The following is a 15,651-nucleotide window of genomic DNA, read 5'->3' on the forward strand; positions in this document are numbered from 1 at the left end:
TAGACCTTAGTGGTCCCCTAATACTGTATCTCAAGTCTCTTTTATATAGACCTTAGTGGTCCCCTAATACTGTATCTGGAGTCCAGAATTCCAGCCACTAGAGCCAGTCCCACAATGAGCTTTCCTTAGTATGTCCCATTCTGAGTCTGTAGCTTTTGAGGAGGAGGGGGGGTAATGTGGAGGCTGGGGGTGTCATTCAGTTTTTAATATAAAATGAGGAAATAATTCATTTTACTCCTACTTTGAATCACAATGTGTTGCATTGTTATGATGTTGTTTCTTGAATTGTCTCAATAAGACGGATACACACCACTACAAATGTAAATTAGCTGCATAGCTAACTCTGGTACAGGGCTCAAACTGTGCATGGTCCCTAATAAATAATTTAAAAAAAGGAATATAAGACAAAAAGCAGCTCTGGTGTGGCAGCAGAATGAGAGTGTTCACTTCAGCACAGTACACTCATGGTGACATTTATGAAAGAAGGCTCTTCTGATTATCAAAGGGTTCAGTGAGTCTTAAGCTGTGATTGCTAACATCACTTCAGAGTCTTTTAGACATTTGGAGAGAGGCAGGGCGTTAGCACCTCTGAGAGTGAGCACTTACTCCAGCTGTCTCACTTCTGGGGCTCAAATACAGGCTGGCTATTTTTAAGATCAATAGCTAGACCTAGCTAGCAAATAAAACTAGTAAAACCATTCAATGTAGAGTCTCAATAATCCATACATGCTCTACTGGCATTTGAACACAAATGATGCTGTCATAATAATATCCACATGTATGCGCTTTAAGGAAAATATCCAAGTGCATTCTCTCTGATTTAAATTGTGGTAATTTTGTTATACTTTATCTTTCGGGACACTTTTTTTAAAAAACCTGTCAGTTTGATAAAAGTCAAACTTGCCTTGCTTTCCTGTAGAATAATTATCTAATTTAGCCTGCATTCATTAACACATTAGATCAGTGAGTTAACAGCACTTGGCATCAATCTAAACTACACCAACATAACACATTGTAAAGTGGCTTTGTTCGTATGTGGAGCTACTGACACATTTTTGGTACGTCATGTCTGCCAACATTCTTATTCATAACCATTAGTGATCTGCTGAAGCTAAGAAAGCTAGCGTTGGCTTCAGAGACTGACAGCTACCTCACAGCTCCGATTCTTTTATTCATTCAGCACATCATGTCATCATGTAATGCTTAATGGGAGATTCTGTGAATGTATTACAACTGTTGGTATTTAATGTGAACTCAACAACTGCAGATCTACCCCCACTACTGGAACTGTCTGAAATTAACACCTAGACAGTTTGTGTATCTTTTTGAACAGCCAAAAACAGCCCAGCCCAATCATCCAAAGGATCCAGAGTGAGGTGGGTTTAAATGGATCAGACAGCATTTTAACAACCAAACAGTTAAGTGACTTTTGTTGTTTTGCCAACTCACAGTATTAAAATTGGCTAACATTAATTATTTGTGGTTATTATTGCAATTAAAATGAACAATTAGAGTGTAACAGCTTGTTATGACATTGGTATTTATGTAGGTAATTCAAATTGCCGCTCCAGCATTTTGAAAATTAGACTTTTTCTAACCATGATTTGAATTTAAAACAATTAATAGTTCAGCCAAGTAAAATGAGTATGGCCAAAAAAATGATTACATCTGGGAACAAATTGATTGTTTTTCTTCAATCTGTTATTAAAGCTGAAATCTATGATTCTGTGAAAGTGTGGAGATGGAAACAGACTGTAACTCCACCGCTCCGAACAGCCATCTTATCAGCCTCCCTTGATACACAGAAAGGAAAAAACTTATTTCCTTTTCCAAATGATCAAAGTCAGTCTCCTATCTGTCTCTGTCAAGGGGAAATCAGACCACTGGTGCACTCTCACAGCACTGCACACTAGAAGTGCATGAGAGGCCAGAGGCTCCATCCAGAGGCCAGGCATCGGAGCCACAGGGCTGGGAAGAAAAGGCCTGATTCACCCCCCCCACACACACACACACCCCTCCCACCACAGTAAATAGCAATCTACTCGGCTGAAATCCTCATCCTCTTGTCCAAACACATCTGAGGCTTCCTCGCCACTGTCGTTTGATTGACAGCGCCTGTGTCGGAGGACTTGGCGCTGTTTACACCAAATGTCAGGCCTCAGCCAGACAACTGTCTGTCAGTTCACAGGTTACGGTTTGAGTGGCGAGTGATGTGGGAGGACGGAAGTGAGCGGAGGGGAGTCAGGAGTCAGAGAAACTCATGTGGCCTGTGGGGTTCAGCTGCCTCGGAGAGAGGAGCTGCTGGTGCTCCTCCAGCTTTTAGTCGCAGGCACTGACAGACAGGAACACAGTTAGTTAACACTGTGCGAGTGGAGCATGGTGCCACTGCATGTTCGACCCCTGCACCGCGACTTAAAAGCACTCCACCACCTTGGCTGAGAGGACGGAGAGCCGCAGAGATGCTCCTGCACACCGCAAAAAACACTCTTTCACCGAGATGAAAGTAACTATTTTTACCCGCTCTGTCAGCTCAGGAAAGAAAGAAAATGTCTTTCCCCCCCCCCCCCCCCCCATGGTTGTTCAACCCTCAAGAGATCAAAAGCGACGTCAGGAAAGGGAAGGAAGCGAGGTGAGGATGCAATGAACTGTCGTTGGGAGGTTTGAACCTGAGGCGCGTAGGAGAGAGCTCAGTGTTACAGACGCTATCGATCCAGTCCCGCCAGTTGACATGGAGACCCGTGAGACTGAATGTCCTGTCCTACAGATTAACTGAACCTGTTATTCCTGTGGCTCACCACGACCCACAACCCTCCACCGCCGTCTCAGGACCAGCACAGCTGTCATAAAGCATTAGGCTGCGTTAGACTTCTGTGATTATGGATTTAAAGATTGCCAGTGCAGCCTGGCCAGTCTCTGTCTCTCTGAATGGGACTGGAGGTGAAGGCCTCCTTCTCCCTTAGTACTGCTTTCATGCCTAATTTCTCTGTCTCTGGCTCTTCCTTCCCATCATTATCTACTATGGCCTATGTTTCAGTTTCTATTTCTGAATCTCTCTCTCTTTCTGTCAGTCTTCTTTATCACTTCCCCAATTAGTTTTCAGGCTTGGTTAGAGCCAGTTTCTCTGTACGTCTTCTGCCCACCTTGTCCTCTTTCTGGGATTTTCTCTCACTGACTCAGTCCTGCAATCTTGCATCAAAGTCTGATTTGGTGTAAAATAACCATCTGTCAAACCACAGGACAATGTTTTACTATACAATGTCTTATAATCATTATACAGTGATGATGTATTACTGTATATTGTATGCATGGCTATGAAATGCCTGGGCTTTTCATAGCCATGCATCACTCCAAGATCAATTTGTTTGAGACGTTGACTGAGTAAAGCAAGAAAAGTAATTAAGGCACTATAGAAACACTGAGCAACACTCTCTCACACACACACAAACACACACACACACACACACACACGCAGCAATCTAATCATTTACCCTAAAGTTGCTTTAAGTGATTAAGGACGACTAGGAGGTAGAAATACTCAAAACCTTATTTTATGGTTTGGACAATATATTATGATATTGGTTTTGTTAACGCTGTCCTCGAAATAGTTGCTGAGATTAGGGGATGCCAAGAAGTAGCCAGATAATTACATAATTAAACCCCCAGGTCAGCCAAACTTCTTAATTATTGTTAGCAAGCTTGCAACCTTTTCATCAGATCTCAGCTCTTACTTCGGTGAGTGCAGTGTTGTCATTACCAATAGAAAGGATGGCCAAAGCTGACAAAATAGGACAAGTTGTAAACAATTATTCATCTAAGTCTTCTGGCAAATAGTTTCCTCTTTAGAGATCCATTCAAAACAGAGTTAAAGGGATTGGAGCACACCTTCATTTGATCTTAACAGTCACTTATTATTAATCAACTCATGCTGGGTATGGTCAGATTGTGAAAGCTGTGAGAGCATTATTGTATGTATTTATTGTGGGGTATGACAACAAAACTCCTTTATATCTCAAATGACTCATTTTCAGTCAACTTCCTTTGACTTCAGTTGGCTTAAAAGGTTTTACTGATTAGTCCTGGGTGTGGTGCACAATCCTACTACTACTACTACTACTACTACTACTACTACTACTACAAGAAGTTAAATGCTGGAATGCCTGTGAAACACATGGTGACAATGTCTCAAGTAAACTATAACCAGGAAGACGCCCAGCAGCCGTAGCCATGTCTGACAGGGCTTCCTGTCTGACAGACCACTGGAGCCACCTGTCTGCATGTCCCATTCTGAGAGGTACTCCCTCAGCATCAGTCTATTTAAGCTCTGCACAATCTCATCTGGCCCCAGAGCTCATTCTATAGATAAATACAACCCGTACAGACCTAGAGCATGGGCCGATGCATTCCACCGACAGGCGGCGAGTGTCCCAGTGGTCAAGCTGCGGCAGATTGTCGGCCGGTGACCAGCCGAGCGTCTCTCCCTGCAGTCCACATGGCCGGCAGATACCATGCTCCATGACACCACTATCACAGGGTGGCCAGCCTCCATGTTTGCGTTTACAGTCAGATTAGCCACACGCACATCCCAGCAGCCGAGCATGAGGGTGGATTATAATTTTGAACTCAGTATACATTTATGAATACGCTGATTCTATTTGGAATGATTGTTTGCCCTCCCAAACCTCCACGTCTGGGAAATGAGCCTTGCTATAGGCCTGCCTCTAATGTCTTCTTTTCTGTTGTAGAGCTGCAGTTTTTGTTTTTAAATGAAAAAGTCACTTTTTTTCTAAAATGGAAAAAATCCCTTACCACGACTCCAGAATAATACCTTGAAAACCAAGCAGTCTACCTTATCAAACAGCAGTTTGGTTTAAACACTGTAGCATCACAGCAGCTGGCCCAGCAACAACGTGTTGGATGGTCTGTTTCCCACACTAAAGAATGATTTCACGTGGTGCATTGTGGGTGGAAAGGTTGTTTTTTTAAACGGCGGGGGCAGTCTACTACAAAATCTAATGTTAGAGGGAGATCCTGAAGTACCCTACACCTCCCCATCAGCTATCCCCCACAGTCACATGACTCCAGCTCTGGCAGAGCAGAGCGGCAGGCCAGCCTGTGGGAGGAATCAGGTCCATGCAACCTTTACCCGCAGAGCATTGCCAACTTTCAATTTACCACTCTTGGAAAGCAGGAACGCGACCACACAGAGCCCAGTGGGCAGGAACCGAGTGCGAGTACGATTTCAACTAAATTACTGTTGATTCGAGGGTGGATTCTGCATGGCTATGTGAATCCAGGGCCAGTATGTATAGCATACGCATATGCATTATTTGATGAAAATGACGGCTTGCTGGAATAAACAACGTTGGTCATCAAAGGGTATAGTGTAGGAGGTAGTCCTCCTCCAGGGCAATGCCCAACTTGAGAAAGGATGGCTAAAAATAAACACCCGCTGTGCAGTTCTCAAAGAATCAAAAGTCATGCGGTGACTCCCACAGAAGCATTTCTGATAGGTGTTTGGTGTTTTTGCCTCCAACGTCTCCTTCCAGGCAGCACGGCAGTGGTTCTGTTTAGGGTTAAGGTCAGGGGTAGCTGCCTGGAAGACGACGTTGGAAGCAAAAACCACCATTGATCTTTATGGTAGCCGTGGTATTTCAATACATGATAAAACTAATAATAATCTTCAAGGTGCAACCACAGACCGCGTGTGCAGCTAATCCAGTTAATACAGCAATAACTTCAGCCAATCAAACTGATCGTTTACCATTCTTAGCCAGTTTTTAAGCGAGAACAACAGAGTAAGAGATAGCGCTACGGCTCGCCACGGAGCACCTACACATATGCAGTAGAATGACACCAACTCCATTCCAACGAATAGCAGAGCAGCCACCGGCCCATTCTCCCACTGGGAAAGGAAGCAGGAAGTCCCCTTGAACACCACCGCTGTGTTCCTTTTCAGAAAACCAAAGACAGACGGATAGATTTTCCTTTTGGGAGACGTGTATGTATTTTAATCACGTCCCTCACCTATGTTAGTTCTCTAACATTTGCTTTGATGACATTAATGAATCACACATATGTATATATTTTTTGATTTCAGAAATCGTAATTAACTTCTTAAAAAGTGATTAATAATACAAATTAAAAATGTTGTAATAACAAGGCTTTGTTCACATCTACATTCCTATATTGTAAAATAAAGACTCTCCAAGATTTAGCAATCTCAGGTACATACATAACATACCTATGTACATACATAAAAGCTCTGAAGAGGTAAACATTCTTTTTTTAAACAAAGGAGTATTCATTTTTTTGCAGAAAAGATTAGCTCATTGGATTCTATTTCATAATCAAAGTGTTACATACACTCACCCTAAGAGCTCCTCAGTACAACGGAGCATCTCTAATGAAGCACTTGCGTAGGTTACAGGAAAATATGTCTCATTACTTTTTCACAGATTGAACCAGTTTGTTTGGGTTTTATAATAGCAGCTCTCTAAAATAGACAGTCCACTTTTTTCTTCTTTTTTTTCAGTTTTCACTACCTACTGGGCTGTTGCCACCTCAAGTCAACTCCGTTTCATACAACAGAAGGGTTATGGTGTTCTTCAATGGATTCAATGGCTTTGAAACCAAGTAAAAAGAAAACGTTGAATACACACTTAACAATTGACCTGTCTAAACTATCTATGGCTGCAGAACTCGTCTCATAAAAAAGGTCTCGATTGCAGTCCCTTCAACGGCCAATGAGTCAAGACAGCACGGTTTGGATAAAATGGCCTCCAGCATTACACTGGACCCCTCCTGCTTCTGGGCTAAGGATCAGCTAACTGCCTCAAATGGGATGGAAGACGCTTGACACGGACATTCATTTACACCTTCAAGATCACAACTCTGTTTTTACATGCCGATGGAAGGGCAAGGCAGGACGCTAGACTGCAGCAGTCATCTGGAGAACGGTTTCATCTCCCAGGCAGGGAGGAGGCTACCTAAAGACCTGAACCAGTAACTCTTTTAAAAAGACACAGAGGAGGAAGGAGAAAAGGAAGAGAGTCTAAAAGCCTCGACAAGGTAAACCGGGGATAATCAGACTTCTAATTAAAAGGTGGTCTCCGGCTCGCTGGCCAGCTGGCCCAGGTATGAAAATGACATTTAGGAATAAAAAAATAAATATAATGAAACAAGTAGCCGGGACGATTTAATGAGAGTGTGTCTCTCCACTTCCTTCTCCCAGTGGGGAGTGACCTTTCCAACTCCCTGGTGACAACGTTCCCTCCAGATTTATTCTGCTTCTCCCTCAGCTGCACTGGAATAAAGGGAGGAGCTGCACAACCATCCAGACGCTGACCTTTAAGTTGACACAGGCAGGGACCAGCACAGCGCCTGGCCGCCCAGGAGCATCGAGTGGAGAACTGGACCCGGAAATGACTTGAAAGAACAAGACCTTGTAGTGGCACCTTTGTTTATTGACTACATTTCCACCCGGTTCTTTGAGTGCAGGATAAATGTGTGTGAGATGAATGTTGTAGTAGCAGAGCTAGAATACTGAGTCCTCACTCCTAGAAGCAAGAGGAAATCAAGCACAGGATCAATGTGACTCTGTTTTCTATAATCTTATTCTCTCCTTGAATCCTCTGCAGTCAGCTGAGTGGCCTGCAGCCGGTTCCTGGATGGGCGCATGTGTGCAGCGCCGCGAGACCTGATATCACGCGATACTTCCTGATGCTAAATCATGCGTCTTGCCTGCCAAAACGTCCAAGGGAGGGAGCGAGACGACCACCTTCATCTCGTCATATCACATAACCACTCCAATGACTCCGAAGATGTTCAGTTGAGGTAATTTAAGCTAAAAAATGCATTTTCCGCTTTAATTTGAATTATAATTTTACTTTTTATGTCATGACAATTTTAATGTTATTACTAATTAACATTAAAATGTAATGTTAATGTTTAATGTTAATTACTCCTCATTCCTTTTCTGTACAACAGTTAACTTTTCTAGTGTTAGAATTTATTTATTTTGTATATTTTGCACTCTTATATTGATTGTTTGGCATTTCTCAAAAAACTAATTCTCTTTACTCCCTCTCTCCATCCATCCATCTATCCATCCATCTATCCATCCATCCATCTATCAATCTATCCATCCATCCATCCATCCATCCATCTATACAAATACATGCTATAGGCCTTGCTATGTGCAAGTGTGTGTTGCTTTCATAGGTCAACACACACTTCTGCCGATCAGAAAAGAAGAACAGCTGTCCCAGAACGGCATGGAGGAGAGATAGAAAATGCTAACCGCTAAAACCTGTCCTTCTGACCACATCCAGAGTCTGACAGGGAAGTGTGTAAGTATGTGACGCTATTTTCTGAAACTACTTAATGTTTCATTTTTGAGAGAAAAGGCTTTAAGGATGACAATTTATGCTTCACTAACAGTATCCCAGGGCAACTTGCAAAACAGTAATACTCTGTATTTCATATCTTCAAAAATACTTATTCAAGATACAGGTGATTAAAAATGGGGAAGATGTGGTAATCAGCGTCTTAGTATACAGACCAATGTGGTATTCCATGAAGGTTCGAGCAACAAGCAGGCCAAGAGTCCCAGTAAAGAGGGGGGGGGGCTATGTAAAAGGTCAATGGTCAAGTACACATAAAAAAACGTTTGTGGGAAAAAGTATTTGTGACTGCATGCACCGACCCAACGCCTTGATGAAATCGCTGCATTTGAAACTGCTGATGAACAGTCCTGCATCGTTTGACCATTCTTCACTGGCACGCCTCCTCTGCCTGCCTGGCCAAGCAGAGCAAGGTCATGTGACCACTTCTCAGCCGCTTCAGCGAGAGCGTGGGAGAGACGGACACAGAGCAGGCCACAGTGAGCCATAAAATGAATGGTATAAATGATAATGAAGCTAACGCAGTGCAGTCCCATCACCATGCTGAGATAACACTATTTATTCCTTTAATATAAATCTCCATAGCTGCAATACACAAGATGTCCTTTAGATCACTGACATGTACTGTAGTACAAAATCTTCAGTGGCACCAGGTGTATGTGTGTGTGTGTGTGTGTGTGTGTGTGTGTGTGTGTGTGTGCGCGTGTGTGTGTAATTTTAAAGCACATTCTGAAGGTGATTAATGGCATTTTTGCACACGTAGCTTTTTAATTGTGTTCCCATTCCTTGGCTAACATTCTATAATTGTTGCATTTGTTTTTTGCTCAGTTCACACAGCCACAGGTCCAAGACATTCTCAAAATCGTGAACAAATGCTGTTTGTGTTTTGTCAGAGTTGGTCAGAAATGTGACCGAATAATCCGCCTCTGGCCAGATTTCCCTCTTATTTTTTCTCCAGTTCTTTCCTTTGCCGGGTTGCTTATGTTCACACTGCGGATAAACCGCTCTAGGGATCGATTGGTAACAAACCAAGTGCGATTTCTGTGTTCATAATGCCCAAATAAGTGGATCTTTGGGGGGGAAAGGCTCTTGGTTTCGGAACAAAGCACCTCCATACAATTACTATTATCTAAAGACATTTCATTTTGTCCCTTTATATCTCTACCATGACATTCAGCAGGTAAGAGTAAAGCCAATCAGATGCTACAGAGAGTCTGACAGGGGACAAACATCCTCAGGCTACTGAACATCTGCAGAAACACTTAGCAACTTAAAGAGCATTTGGATAAACTACATGAAGGATGGGAACACACAACGACTGCTTTTACGTCAAAAATGTTGAAAGCCACATTAAAGAGATCTGGTAACAACTAAATTTAGACAAGTATGCTTGTCTGAAGGATTCAGTTTTCCATGTGGTCGTGTTGACGGGAAAACTGAGACCTGGAGAACTTCCGTTGTGTAATCTGGATACAGCGTTGTTTTGTTGCATTTATTGCATTTGTTTTTGGTTGTGTATTTGGTTGTGTTGTGTGTATTTGCAGGGCGTTTGCTGAATGCTGTGCTTGTGTTGTGAAATTACTGAAGTCATTTTCTTAATTTGCTTGTGTTGTCTCTGTTGTGTGTTGCAGCATGTTTGGCCCTGTCGGCCACCGTACTACAGGCCTTCATAAAATAGTTCCTTGCGTTACAGGCATTAGCCTCTGTCTGCATACAATTATTTTAATAATTCTTAGAATTCAATATACAGCACAAAGCTCTATACATTGCATCTACAACTACAAATCACATTACAAATGGTTGATTACGTCAACAATAATATGGACTTTAGTTGAGTATAAGAGCAGAAAGTATAAAGAAAATACAGTGGCAGTCATGTCTCCTCTTCCAGCCTAAACTCTATAACCACCCTGTTCCCATGATGCTGCAGCCTGCCGATAAAGAGCTACTTTAACTGGAAAACAGTCTTATAATATTGTGTTTTGTGGTGTTAAATTAAGATGTGAAACTACCAAGGGAGCTATTTCTCCTTTTCGTCTGGTGGCTGCATGTTGTATAGGTCTGAGTATAGGTCAGTGGCACACATTCAGGGTAGTCCAGGGAGCAGAGGTTGGTCAATGCATGACGTAAAACATGGAGTACAGAGGAGACAGCTTCACCTCTCCCCAGCCATAGATGTAATAGTGGACTTACTGGCGCGGAGTATGGTCATTTTTTGCAAAGAATGTGAAAGTTATTACTGATTGTTCCTTTAATGTCCCCTTATGGTACTAAAGAGGTTCAAGGCTGTTTCATCACTTATCTAACCAGAACAATTGGTGAGCTGGGACTAGCTGCTGAGTCACTGGCACCCCAGAGACCATCATGGTAACATATTGACTTGATGAGTGGTCTGTTTTCAGACAAAACACCCAAAGAAATATTTAAAAATAATTCTTCTTGACTTAGAACTAGATTTTCACTTTAATATTAATAAATTGACTCATTTGCACCTTTGGGTTAAGTTAGCAAACATTTTCCTCACCCTATCAATAAAGCTGGTGATTTTAAAAAATGAACTCTGCCAGCCGTGTCGGAGAAACTCAGAGCTTTTAGAGATGGGTTATATGACTAGATATAACTTGAAGGGGTTTAATTATTTAGACCGTGGCTTAGCACTTTATGTAACAATTAACCCCACCTCAGGTGAATGTTATCCATGAACCAAATATCTCTCATTTACCCATGTACGTAACTCATTTTGATCTTGCTTTTCTGTTTAATACATCAGGAAAGCTCCAGCTTACTCTCCGCTGTTTTCCTAGCAACCTCACGGTGAATTCAAGACCAAGAGTTAGTCTGGCCCATAACCCCGCATAAAAACACAACGGGCCAAAGTGAGCTTTAGAGGAGCTGAGCTCTGGTAGTTGGCAGAGTGTACGCCCCAAGGAGGCTGAGGACTGGGCCGCGGCCCCGGTTTGAATCCCTTTGCTGCATGTCATCCCTCCTCTCTCTCCTCTTTCCTGTCTTCAAGCTATCCTGTCGATTTAAAGCCATGAAAGTTTAAGAAAATCTTAAAAGCAGCTACATGGCAGCATTGCAGAGTGGTTGGGTGGGGGAGTAAAGGGTTACCCGGTTTCCCCTTGTGAGGTTAGAGCGGGACAAGAGATGGTCCCAGACGAGGTAGGATGGTAGGTGTCCAGGGGCAGTTCTAGTGGACTAGAACTGCCTAGTGTCTAGTGACTCCATTGGATCAGAGTAATGTCCCGCTGCTGCCTTTCCAAAAAGTACATGGAAATATATATTTTAAACACACATTGTATGGCAACTGTGTACTTTTAAATTGAGGTTTACAGTGAGGCCAGTTAAGAAGTAGAAAAATACTGAAGTCAGAGTAGAGCACTTGTTGCTGTAAGAAATAAATTGTGTGTAAATTGACTTTAATTTTGTTTCCCTTTAATAACTGATGACTATACAAAGGTTTTGCCATAAGAGTATATAGAAAATGTGTATATTTGGATACACAATTTATTGAAAACCCAAACAAGTGAAATTAATAATGAATGGGATGTTTTATTTAACAAAATGACATTGTGTTCGATCCTACACGATATTTCCTTTCTTTCTAAGCAGATTGTTTCTGCTGATTCTGATCAAACATGTTTTTATTTCATTTTTATTTCAGTTAGTTTTCTAAGTATGTTTGCTAGTTTTAGCTTTTATTATTTAGATTCAAATTGATTTTGGTAGAGACAACAAATGATGACTCAGAAGTATGCAGCTGCATTAAACACAACATCCATGAACGTGTAGTGTTCAATCTTAGCGCTCCTTTAGTGTCCGGCGTTAAGGGCCGAGGCCCCGCCGCCGTCTCACGTCCCGTCTGTTCCCTTTCTGGTTCAACGTCACGGGGAGAGTTGAATATGCCGTCTCCTTTATTTACTTCGTATTTTACTTTTCACTAGTAAATATACCATAGCTAAAATCTAAAATGATTGGCATTCATGTACATCTGTATCATTTTCTTTTTACCTGGCAAATATACTGTAGTTTGTTTAGTTGTTCAGTTTCCTAAAAGTATTTTTCCCTGCTTATATTTGTTTTAGTTTACTATAATAACCATCAGACACATCAGCAGAATATATGGTTATTGAACATTTCTGCACCTCCTGTCTGCACCACCGTCCTCCTGACAACAACAAAGACCTCCCTCAGGATTACAGGTGTAATTAGCTTACACAGGTATGCTGTAATTAGCTTTATTTTAAGAGGTCACCTCATAATTACACCACTAATGCTTTGACAAGAGCTGTTAGGAAAATAAACAAGGCTAAAAACAAAGGATATTAAATATGGCTGAGCTTATTTCAAATGTTTCCATGCCTGGCTTTAGTAAAAGGTCATGGTGCTGATTGGCTCAGACAACCTATGAATTTGGAAACATCCACGTTCATATGACGTGACACCATCACATCCACCACCATCAGCCTGATGGTGAGAAAATGAAAGAGCGCTGATGTTTAACACGTTATTAACAATCAATAAACTGATATATGCTTTGATGGTCTGGAAACTGATCCGTATCATGGAATAGGAATTTAAAGAGCATCTCTCTCACTTCAGCCCCGTGCACACAGCTTTAACACGACAGGCCTGATGGGCCTAGTTACAGTTGCTAACTGGTGATTGGACAATTGTTGTCAAGTAAAAAGGTCTGTAACACTGAGAAGACAATGAACTGAAAGAGAGTGTTAAGTGTTAAGTGATGTTGGTTGTAGTAACAAGGTATAAGGGGGAGAAGAAAATCTAAAATTGTATATATATTGTGATTTTTCTGTATCACGATACAGCCTATTTTTCTTTTCTCTAGAACCATATATATATGAACTGTTTTTAACCAATGATTCAGCTACATATTTCTGTTATATTGTACCATACCATATCTGTTTCCTGCAAAACAGAGTGAAAGCAGAAAATGCTAAAAAATACATGTTATGTAGTTCTTTACAAATGAAAAGTCAGGCTGACGTGTGTGCATTCTTCTTAGAAAACAATATTAGTTTTTTTTGTCAAGAAGGAAAATAAACTGTGGTCCCAGCCCCAGTTTGTTCTTTCCTTACATGTCTGGACATGTGATCATGAGACGAGCTTTGATTCTCCGCACAAAGGAGCAGCCAGCTGAGCCCTGGATGGCCCGGGCTTTGAGCAGACCTGTCTGACACAAACATCAATGAGGTCGGCCTTCTGAGGCTAAGCTTAGGCATAATAATTCATCTTCTTTGACATTATTATCTTCTGTGTCACCTAGCAACTGTCCATCTGCACTAATGAGACCACAAAAGGAACTTGTCGTGGACTGTCTGAGTTACGGCTCTCACTGGTTACGGTGTAAATGCCTCTAGGTGGCAGAAGATGCAGGATGAAGCATTTGTAGCATTCATCACATTCTTAGTTTGAATCCAACAAGTCCTCTGTCCATACAACGATATAGGTCGTTTTTCCCTCGAATACGAGCCACGGAAGCGTTTTATAGCTTAGCGCCCCTAGCAGTGGCAGGAAATACGACCCAAAGGATCATTTTGCGTCCATAAATATATATATATCATTATTATTATTTCCCACTTTTATTTAACAAAGGGAAACATGCATCCTCACCCTCTCACCCAATCTTTTTGTATGTCTTTTGCAGATCTTGATTCTTTTAAAAGTCTTACTAAAAAGAGTTTTTTAGTAAGATTAAGGCTGGCAGAGATGAGGAGGTTACAGTATTTATTTGGAGTCTTGTGTTAGTTCATTCATCTTCTGAAGATCCAATTAAAGAGAAAGGGGGATTTCATTAACTTTCATTAAATGTTGATGAGCTCGATTAGCTCTACCAATCCCCCAACTAGGTGAAGAGACAAGCCATACTTTAACCCTTGTTTTGTCTTCACTTTCGGGCCCCTCTCGTATCCCTCAGGTCAAATTGACCCGTGACTTATTTGGGGTTTTCAAAACAGTTCTAAAATAAAATGTTACTTCATAATCTATTGACAAATATTGTCTTTATCTCAATTTCAAACAACTGAGATAACATATATGCAATTAAAAATGGAAGTGGGTTTTGTTTTTTGACATGAAGTTATAATTTATGTTAACAATCCACTATGAAAAAACATAAGTGGTCATATCCAGAATAATTTTCAGAATTAAGTCAGCAAGACATGTTTATCACAGAAAATAAGGTAAGGCCGCTGATTTTCAGGTCGACAAAATTTGTAAATACCATTTTTTCTTCTTGTAAACATTTGAAATGGGTTAATTTGACTCAAATACCATACAAGGGTTAAAAGATGTCAACACACGACTCCAAACCACACAGGTCTGCTCTAGACCTGTCGGGGTTAAATCGGACCGATTCGCACTCCCATCGCCCAAAATACGGACGCTGGGGCCTGTTCCTTTGGCGTCGTTATTGATGCTTAAATTCTCCTTTAGCTGCATATACAAATATGTTTTATCTAATCAAGCTTGGTCGGGACAATTGGTGTCACTTTTCGTCGCTATGGTTTCGGGACTAGGGTCTAACTGAGACACGGCACAACAACAGGACTGGTAAGTTTAGGAAAAGATCTCGGGTGGGCTTATAAAAAGATAAGGGACAAGAACAGAACAGTTGGGTTTAGGGAAAGAGGAACGGGACAGTTGGGTTTTGGAAAACAATCGTGGGTGGGGTTATAAAATGACAAATTAGTGACACGCGGGACAAGAACAGGACATGAACCCTGGTCTCCTGGGTGAAGGTCCTGTGTTGTCTGACCCATCTACCACCCCAACCAACGAAAGTATTCCAGTCTTTCATACTAATCACTGCCGTTGTTGCTCTTAATACTACGTCATGTTAAAGCACCGCGGAGCTGCTGCTCCCCCCGGTGCGTTCCATTCACACACCAAGGGCGCCCACTGCGTCATATCGGACGCTGGGAGACACAGACAAAGCGTCTGGATTTTACAAGTTGGGAGTGACAACGGGTCCTGTTTACTTTAGTGTCAACATTATGAACTGCCCCCCTCCCCCCCCCACACACACACACACACACAGTCTAACAGCAGTCATCCACAGAAGGAAAGAGGACCAAACTGCCTCTCAGCTGACAACTGGAAATTGTAAATGGCAACGTTCAGGTAAAGAGAGTGTGACTGAGTTCTTCACCGTGTTTACTCCTGGAAAATTGGAGAATAACAGGCTGTCATACGGTGACACATCAGCCTTTGTTAAAGAAATGACTTC

At 41.8% G+C, this 15,651-nt stretch overlaps 1 protein-coding gene across 6 annotated transcripts in view; it reads right to left on the minus strand.

Annotated features, from left to right (window-relative positions):
* The window catches only part of ntrk3b (neurotrophic tyrosine kinase, receptor, type 3b), a 166,515-nt gene that overhangs the window by 114,903 nt on the left and 35,961 nt on the right, over window positions 1–15,651 (minus strand). The gene's annotated exons all lie outside the window — the stretch shown is intronic.

The sequence above is a fragment of the Etheostoma cragini genome, chromosome 1, assembly GCF_013103735.1.
Source record: "Etheostoma cragini isolate CJK2018 chromosome 1, CSU_Ecrag_1.0, whole genome shotgun sequence".
Lineage (NCBI taxonomy): Eukaryota > Metazoa > Chordata > Actinopteri > Perciformes > Percidae > Etheostoma > Etheostoma cragini.